Genomic DNA, 7,391 nt, shown 5'->3' with positions numbered 1-7,391 from the left:
CCTACTCTGAGAAATATTCACATGTAAAATATGCAAGTTTTTAAAAAGAAAAAACAAATAATTATTTAAATTTACTTTTTCTGAATAATTGAATTTGATATTACAACATTAAAATACAGCATGTTAAAAAGGTATGTGCTCATACGGAAACTGAAAAATAACCGTAAACTTATATATTTCTCTGTTTAGGTTTATTTTTTTAGTGCAATCACAGCATAGGTTAGGCCATAGATATAGAATTTGTCTTAAAAAAAACTACACTGAGAAGTATGTAAAAAAATAGTAATAACAAATACAAATCTAAAATATTTTTAAGTTAACTAATTTGATATTACAAAAAGTGAAATTACAGTATAGTAGAAAACGATGTAATTTTCATAATGAACAGCTCAGTAGCCTGTTCAGTCCACACATTTCAAACGGACAGTCAGTTTCAATTTGTATGTATTGTCCTTTAAAGTTTTTTAAGACGTGAGTCTGAGTCCTCGTCTATGATCAGCCTGTACTCGTGCAACTGGCTTCGGAACACACGTCGACTGTCCCCGCCACTCTAATTCGCGAACCGCGGCTGCGCACATATTTGGAGTAAGGTGCCTTGCCGCTGGAGGCAGCAACGCAATGCGCAGCGCACTATGTTGTGAATGAGGGATGGGATGACGTCAGTGCGCGAATGTCAACAATGTAGCGATTGAGAGTAGGCGTTTCATTCGAGTGTAACAAACAGAGGAGACGGAGCCGCACGCTGTAGAGATCATCATCACACATTTACAAACATACACACATTTTTATAAACACTTTTACAACCATAAACGTGCTTTATCCCTCCTAAAGAAAAAGAAATATTGAAAGAGTGCACCGCAAAACGTGATCTCCCTGCAGCCCGGGGGCTTTAGGAGTCTGCAAGGAAGTCATCATGTGAAAAATATATTTATATTTGCTAAACGGACAAAAGGGCTGGATCACAAGGAAAAAAAGCTAGGCTGAAGGTGAGTCGCATGATTATTTTGTGCTCGATGCGTCCTGTGCGTTAGGCTGCATGTGATTCGTCTGTCGCAAATGGAAACGGAGCGCCAAACTTGTGTTTTTGAGTGGGATATCTCACATTCACATCTACCGGGTACTTGGAGGATTTGTGTCACAAAATATTGGCAAATATCACAGAAGGGGAAAAACTCGACCGCATGCCTACTTGGGTTTTCTTAAGCTGAAAACACACTCCTTTTAAACGCACGGTTACCACATCCTGTTGTGCAGCAGTGACAATAGTTTGAGTGTGTTTGCTAGTAGTGGGATGCACTGCGATCCCCGGGGGGAGGAGGGGTCAGACATGGCTTGTTTTCGCTTAAAGAAAAGAAGTTGTCACTCGGCCTTGACCGATCATAACAACGGCGGATACCCCCGGTGTAGATTCCCGCCTCCTTTTCTTCCTATTGAATGGATAAGTTGAGAAATAAAGCGGGTCGCAATCGTTTAATAATTATCGCAACGGTTAATATTATTAACATAATATGATTATTATTATTATTATTATTTGCCGTAATGATTACCCAGTTAATATATTTTATACAAATTTTCACGAGGGTTTCATCTAGAGAGCAAGGGCTGCATATCAGCTCATCGCTGTTTCAAAGAGCAACCGGATAAAAATACACGGCTGTCGGAAAATGTGCTTACTGCAGTGGGTTGTAAAAATGGGAAGCAAGCTGTCTTTGTTCTGCGCAGCACATCTCTGATGTAAACCACAGCCAATGCATTACACACTCTGATTAATCCCTATAAAATCAGCAGAATATTTGCTGTGTAAGGGACGGCGAGCCTTATTTGGTTCAGCAGCCAATGCAAACGTCTCGACTAGCATTTAAAGGAACGAGGGCGCTTTCAGAGCGCGCGCGCGCTGGAATGCTGGATCTCCGGTCTTCATAAAGCAACCGATGAACTTCCCTCAGTGATGCAGGTGTTTCGCATTAAGTTCCGCGTTGAATAATGCTACTAATTTAACGGGCACCAGCAGAGGTGGATGTGATAAGCGCGGGCGCGAGCGTTCGGGAATGAATCATACTTCTCTTTCTGCTATTGTATGACCCTGGAGCGCACATTTTTGGAGCAGAAGTTTTTGTGGATAGGTTATAAGTTGTTATGAATGAGTTGTTATGAATGAGATTTAAATCACCAATTCCCGCTTATGCTTTAACAAAGACACTTAATAATAATGTAAATTATTTAGATATAGTAGCCTATATTTAGCTAGATATAGATCGATAGATAGGTTTCTGTGCTGAGAATCCTGAACCATAATAAATATATATGTACATAGGCTGTACTTATATTTTTTCCTATCGGACAGGATTCCAAACACAGTTATTTAAATTAATTAATTAATCCCGGTTATTCAGTGAGTGCGTTGACAGGCGTCTGAATGAATCGATGTTATGAGGGCATTTGAAATTAGGTGATGCAGCACCTTTGAGCTGCGCGTACATTCCTTTGTCTGCGGCGCTACTGAACTATCCAGGATATTTTTCCTTTGCCCCAGATACATGACAGACTGAAATGTTCAACCGTCACCATGTCTTCGCTGCAGATGTTTGCATCAATTTCGAATTTTCAAAACATTTCCTTTCGCCCTATTAATAGGATCGCTCAGTTTAACACTTGTCCCTTTTATTGAACTGTTTACACTTGCCCCCTCCCCCTACTAAGCGTTCAAGGTGGACTGTATCAACCCATAGCCAGCAAACCCTACGTTTTTGTCGTATTTTAAATGAATGTGATTTTATGTTTGTAAACTGATTTGAATAGATATAGAAACACGTGCATAATCTCGTGTTGCAGATATGACGCCATGTTTTTTTTTACAGTCTCATGCGTTCAAGCTCAACACTGTCCCTCCCCTGATGGAGATCACAGATATCCATTTTGCGTCAGCAGATGATAGTTCTTTAAAATAGTGCACATTCTGTAATCACTTACTCAAATTGTTCACTTTCTTCTTTTCATGGAACACAAAAGGAGATGTTAGGTAGAATGGCAGCCTCAGTCACCATTCACTATCATTGCATCTTTTTTGCATCATACAGTGAAAGTGCATGGTGACTGAGGCTGTCATTGTGCCTAAAATCTTCTTTTGTGTCTAACAGAAGGAGGTCCTATGGGTTTTGATTGCATGTAAATGATGCAAACTGAAGCTTAACAAGCCTAACTTCAGTAAATGCAACAAATATTTGTGTTGCGCTATACGTCTGTGTTTAAGGTACATTTACCTGAAGTGTATGCTGATCAGTCTATTAGAACATATTTGCATGAATAAATAAAAAATGTGTGCTCTTTATTCTTTTAGATGCCATTGGTGGACCTCTAAATATGATTATCCTTTTTGCATCCTTTTGCAAAATGTAATTAGCTACTGAATATATTTAGATGAAAAAAAGCCCCCATTTTTATACTGTGAAAAAGTAATATTATAAATATGTGGAAAATAGTGTGTGAAAAATAAATAACATTATATGCATTATATTATTACATTGCATTATTATGTTTTTTCTAATCATTGTAATACTGTACTGTTAGATGTTTTATTTATTCAAGCAGATTTATTTAATTTATTTTAATCCATTTTTAATTGTTTAAATTAAATTTTAATTTAAAAATCTGAATTTATTTTATGATTTTACTTTATTATTAGTATAAGTATTTATATTAATATATATTAGTATTTCTTTTTTTATTCATTTATTCAGTTTAATCTTATTATTTATTTATTTTTACATTTTATACAACATTTTTTTCTAAACTTTTTCATGGATCCCCAAACACTCCTATGCAGCCAGACCCCGGACCCTAATTTGAAAACCCCTATTACCATACATAAATCTCCTCCTATGCCATGTAATATAAGCTGTCTTGTTGAATTTGAACAGATGTACATCTTCTTATATGGAAAGAAAGTGAGTGCAAAAAAAAGCACCTGTCAGCACTCATAATAAAATCATAATCTCAGGGAGTATGAGTCTGTCTGACCTGAGTCTTCAGCACAATTAACAGCTTCATTAAGATCCCTGGCCATTAATAATATTCCACCCTCATCGTGTTCTCTCTGCAAGTCATTCTCTCATGATTTGCTTTCTTGCTCACAACTGATCATTCAAATTTATTATAGACTTAGAATTAGGATTAATTATTCATCACATGCCAATTCTGTAAATGAACTAATTATTGTATTATTTTTATTCTTATGATTTTTATTCTATATTTTAGGAAATTGTCCGAATATACTCTATTCAAGATCAAGTAACTGTTTAACAGCAGTTTTTTGTCCAGACGTTCTCATGCTGATGATTCATGAGCTGACAGGTATTAAGAATACTTTGTCTATGGAGCCTATCCCATTGTCGTTGATTGTTTTGGATGGCATTGAGTAACTAGAGTAGGAAAATATACCAGTATTTCAGATCAACCTCATTAATGCCTAATGATTGATATTGGCTTAAGTAGATTTTAAACTCTCATGCATCACAGTACTGGAACAGCAGTGTTCTGGTACATTTAAGATTTTACAAGTTTTAGCATTTTTTCTCTCCCGCCTGTTTAAATAAGCTCACCAGGAAAGCTCTTCACAGAGAATAAGAGCCTTGGGTATGAAAACATGTTCCCATAGCCATCCCACGTCAGCACTAAGGCATGTTTGACTGAGTTCCAGCCTCTGAGAGGGAGAAAAAGGAAAAGAGAGCGATTGAGAGAGAGCAAGCTGAGCCATTTAAGTTCAGACAGGGCTTTTTTTCTGTACTCACATGGCATTTGGGTGGCAGTGAGTGATTGGCATCATCAGTGTTTGTGCCAAGGCAAATCTTACTGGCTGTTGCCACAGGCCAAATCCTGATAGGATTGTTTTGTTCTGGGATTTTTGGGATTGCCTGCTTGTGTTGTTAATTTAGTCAGATTATAAATCCTTTCATCTGAGTAAAACTGTCTCATTTGAAAGTTTTGACTCGCCACTGTCATCCAGTGCTCTTAAAATGTGTTAAAATGCAAAAAAATATAATAAATAAAAATGATTGACAGGCCGGTCCACATCTGGCCTGAATTGAGCTCCAGTTAAAAACAACAAGCGCAAACGAGCAGGAAGTTTATGGGTTGGAATAGTGGAAGCGTTCAACTCAATGGAAGCCCATAAAAACCACCACACAGGAATTCCGTAACAGTCAACAGTCTCTCCAGCCCACAGCAGCGTGCGGAAAGAGAATTCCACTCGGAGCGCTGAATTAACACAATTACTGTCACGTTCGGATCATTGCTTTTTAAACTCCTTCTTTGTGGGAGTTCTGTTTTAAGCTGAATCGAGGGATTTATGTGTGTGGTTATTAATGGATGACGTGTGTCTGTCGGATTTTCGGTGCTTCCTCCTGGCGGCGTCAGCTCTGAGCGAGCAGTAAACACACAGCACAGCTGCTGTTTTGATACTGTCAGCCTCTCTCGCACAAACTCGTTCTGCTCTCTTTCTTAATGATCCTTTTCTCAATCTACATTAGAGTTCAAAAGTATAGAGTCAGTTTTTTTTTAGTACATTAATACTTTAACTAAGCAAGGATGCATTACATTGATCAAAAGTGACAGTAAAGACATTTAGAAAGATTTCTGTTTCAAAATAAATGCTGTTCTTTTGAACTTTTTGTCCATCAAAGAATCATGAAAAAGTGTATTACTAAAAATAATAAGCAGCTCAACTGTTTTTAATTTCAATAATTATATGAAATGTTTCTTGAGCACTAAGACAGCATATTAGAATATTTCTGAAGGATCATGTGACACTGAAGACTGGAGTTATGGCTACTAAAAATTTAGCTATGTCATGTAATAATAATTTGTAATAATATTTCACAATATTATCTGTAGTTTGTCAAATAAATGTAGCCATTGTGAGCATAAGAGACAACTTTTATGAACTTACATGAAAACTTATATGAATGGTGTATGATCAGATATATTATTGATATAAGTTGTTCTGAGACCCAAATAAAGGTCATTTAGGACCACTAGTGATATTTGTCATAATCAGTGTTGCTTCATTATTTCATTTTATTTCTAAGTCATTTTGAATTGTTTCCTAATTTAATACTGTGGCCGTGTAGGACTGTAGAAGCAGTTGTATTGTTGTTCTAACTATGTCAAGAGAAAAATGGAAACTAGCTGTACCTGTCTGAACAACAATGAGGGGCGAAATACAGTTAAATGTATTTTCTTTTTTAGATCAAGCTGATAAGTGTCATAGTAGTTTATTTAGCTGTCGCTTTTTTTTATTTACGGAGCACATCATCTGAGTCATTTGTTATTTTTTCCTGTTCCTGTAGCAGGTATTTACCGCAAAGTTGTTTGCCATTGTGAAACTATTCTGTTTCAATTTACAAGTTTCATGTTTGGTTTCACCGTTTGAGCCTGTTGCCCTGCAGGTTTTAGAGTATGCTTGTGTATACGGGTATATGCACATGCTTACAGTACATGATATTATTTCTGATGAATTTTTTTCCCACCATACTGGCCAGATTTTTCACATAAAAATAATTTGTATCTTTAAAAAAAAAAAGTTCTAGTCTAAAATGCTGTGGCAGAAATCATGCATTTACATGTCCAGTTGAGTCACACCTTTGGCATATTATTTGCTTTAAAATGAATGTCTGTCATCATCTACCCATCCTTATGTCTCTCCAAACCGGTATGACTTTTTCCTGTGGAACAAAATTCAAAGCTGCCTTTTTCATACAGCAAATGTGCATGGTGATCACTATATATTACCATTTAAAATAACCATTTTCTATTTTAATATATTATAAAATGAAATTTATTCCTGTGATGGCAAAGCTGTATTTTCTGCAGCCATAACTCCAGTCTTTAGTGTCACATGATCCTTCAGAAATCATTGTTAATATGCTGATTTGGTGCTAAGGAAATATTTCTTATCATCACAGCTGAAAACAGTATAGCGACTGAACAGTTTTTGTAGAAAAAATGATACATTTGCTCATGATCGTTTGATGAACACAAAGTTCAAAAGAACAGCATTTATTTGAAATAGACACATTTTGTAACATTATAAATTATAAAAGTCACTTTATGATCAATTTACAGGATTAGTTCACTTCCAGAATAAAAATTCCCTGATAATTTATTCACCCTCATGCAATCCAAGATGTTCGTGTCTTTCTGTCTTCAGTCGCAAAAAAATTAAGGTTTTTGAGGAAAATATTCCAGGATTTTTCTCCATATAATGGACTTAAAGTGTGGCCAATGGATGAAGGTCCAAATTGCAATTTCAGTGCAGCTTCAAAGGGCTCTACAAGAAAGACATGAACGTCTTGGATGACATGGGGGTGAGTAAACTATCAGGAAATTTTTATTGT

General features: G+C 36.3%; 1 long non-coding RNA gene across 1 annotated transcript in view; it reads left to right on the top strand.

Annotated features, from left to right (window-relative positions):
* Positions 1 to 571: 571 nt before the first annotated feature.
* Positions 572 to 7,391, top strand: part of LOC122148972 — a 60,187-nt gene continuing 53,367 nt past the window's right edge. The window contains exon 1 of the long non-coding RNA XR_006162755.1: positions 572 to 986. This is a non-coding gene — a long non-coding RNA (uncharacterized LOC122148972). The remainder of the gene's footprint in view (positions 987 to 7,391) is intronic.

The sequence above is a fragment of the Cyprinus carpio genome, chromosome A20 (genome assembly GCF_018340385.1).
Source record: "Cyprinus carpio isolate SPL01 chromosome A20, ASM1834038v1, whole genome shotgun sequence".
NCBI classification, from domain to species: Eukaryota; Metazoa; Chordata; class Actinopteri; order Cypriniformes; family Cyprinidae; genus Cyprinus; species Cyprinus carpio.
Note: the sequence above shows the minus strand (reverse complement) of the source record. Positions and strands in the feature narration are given on the sequence as shown.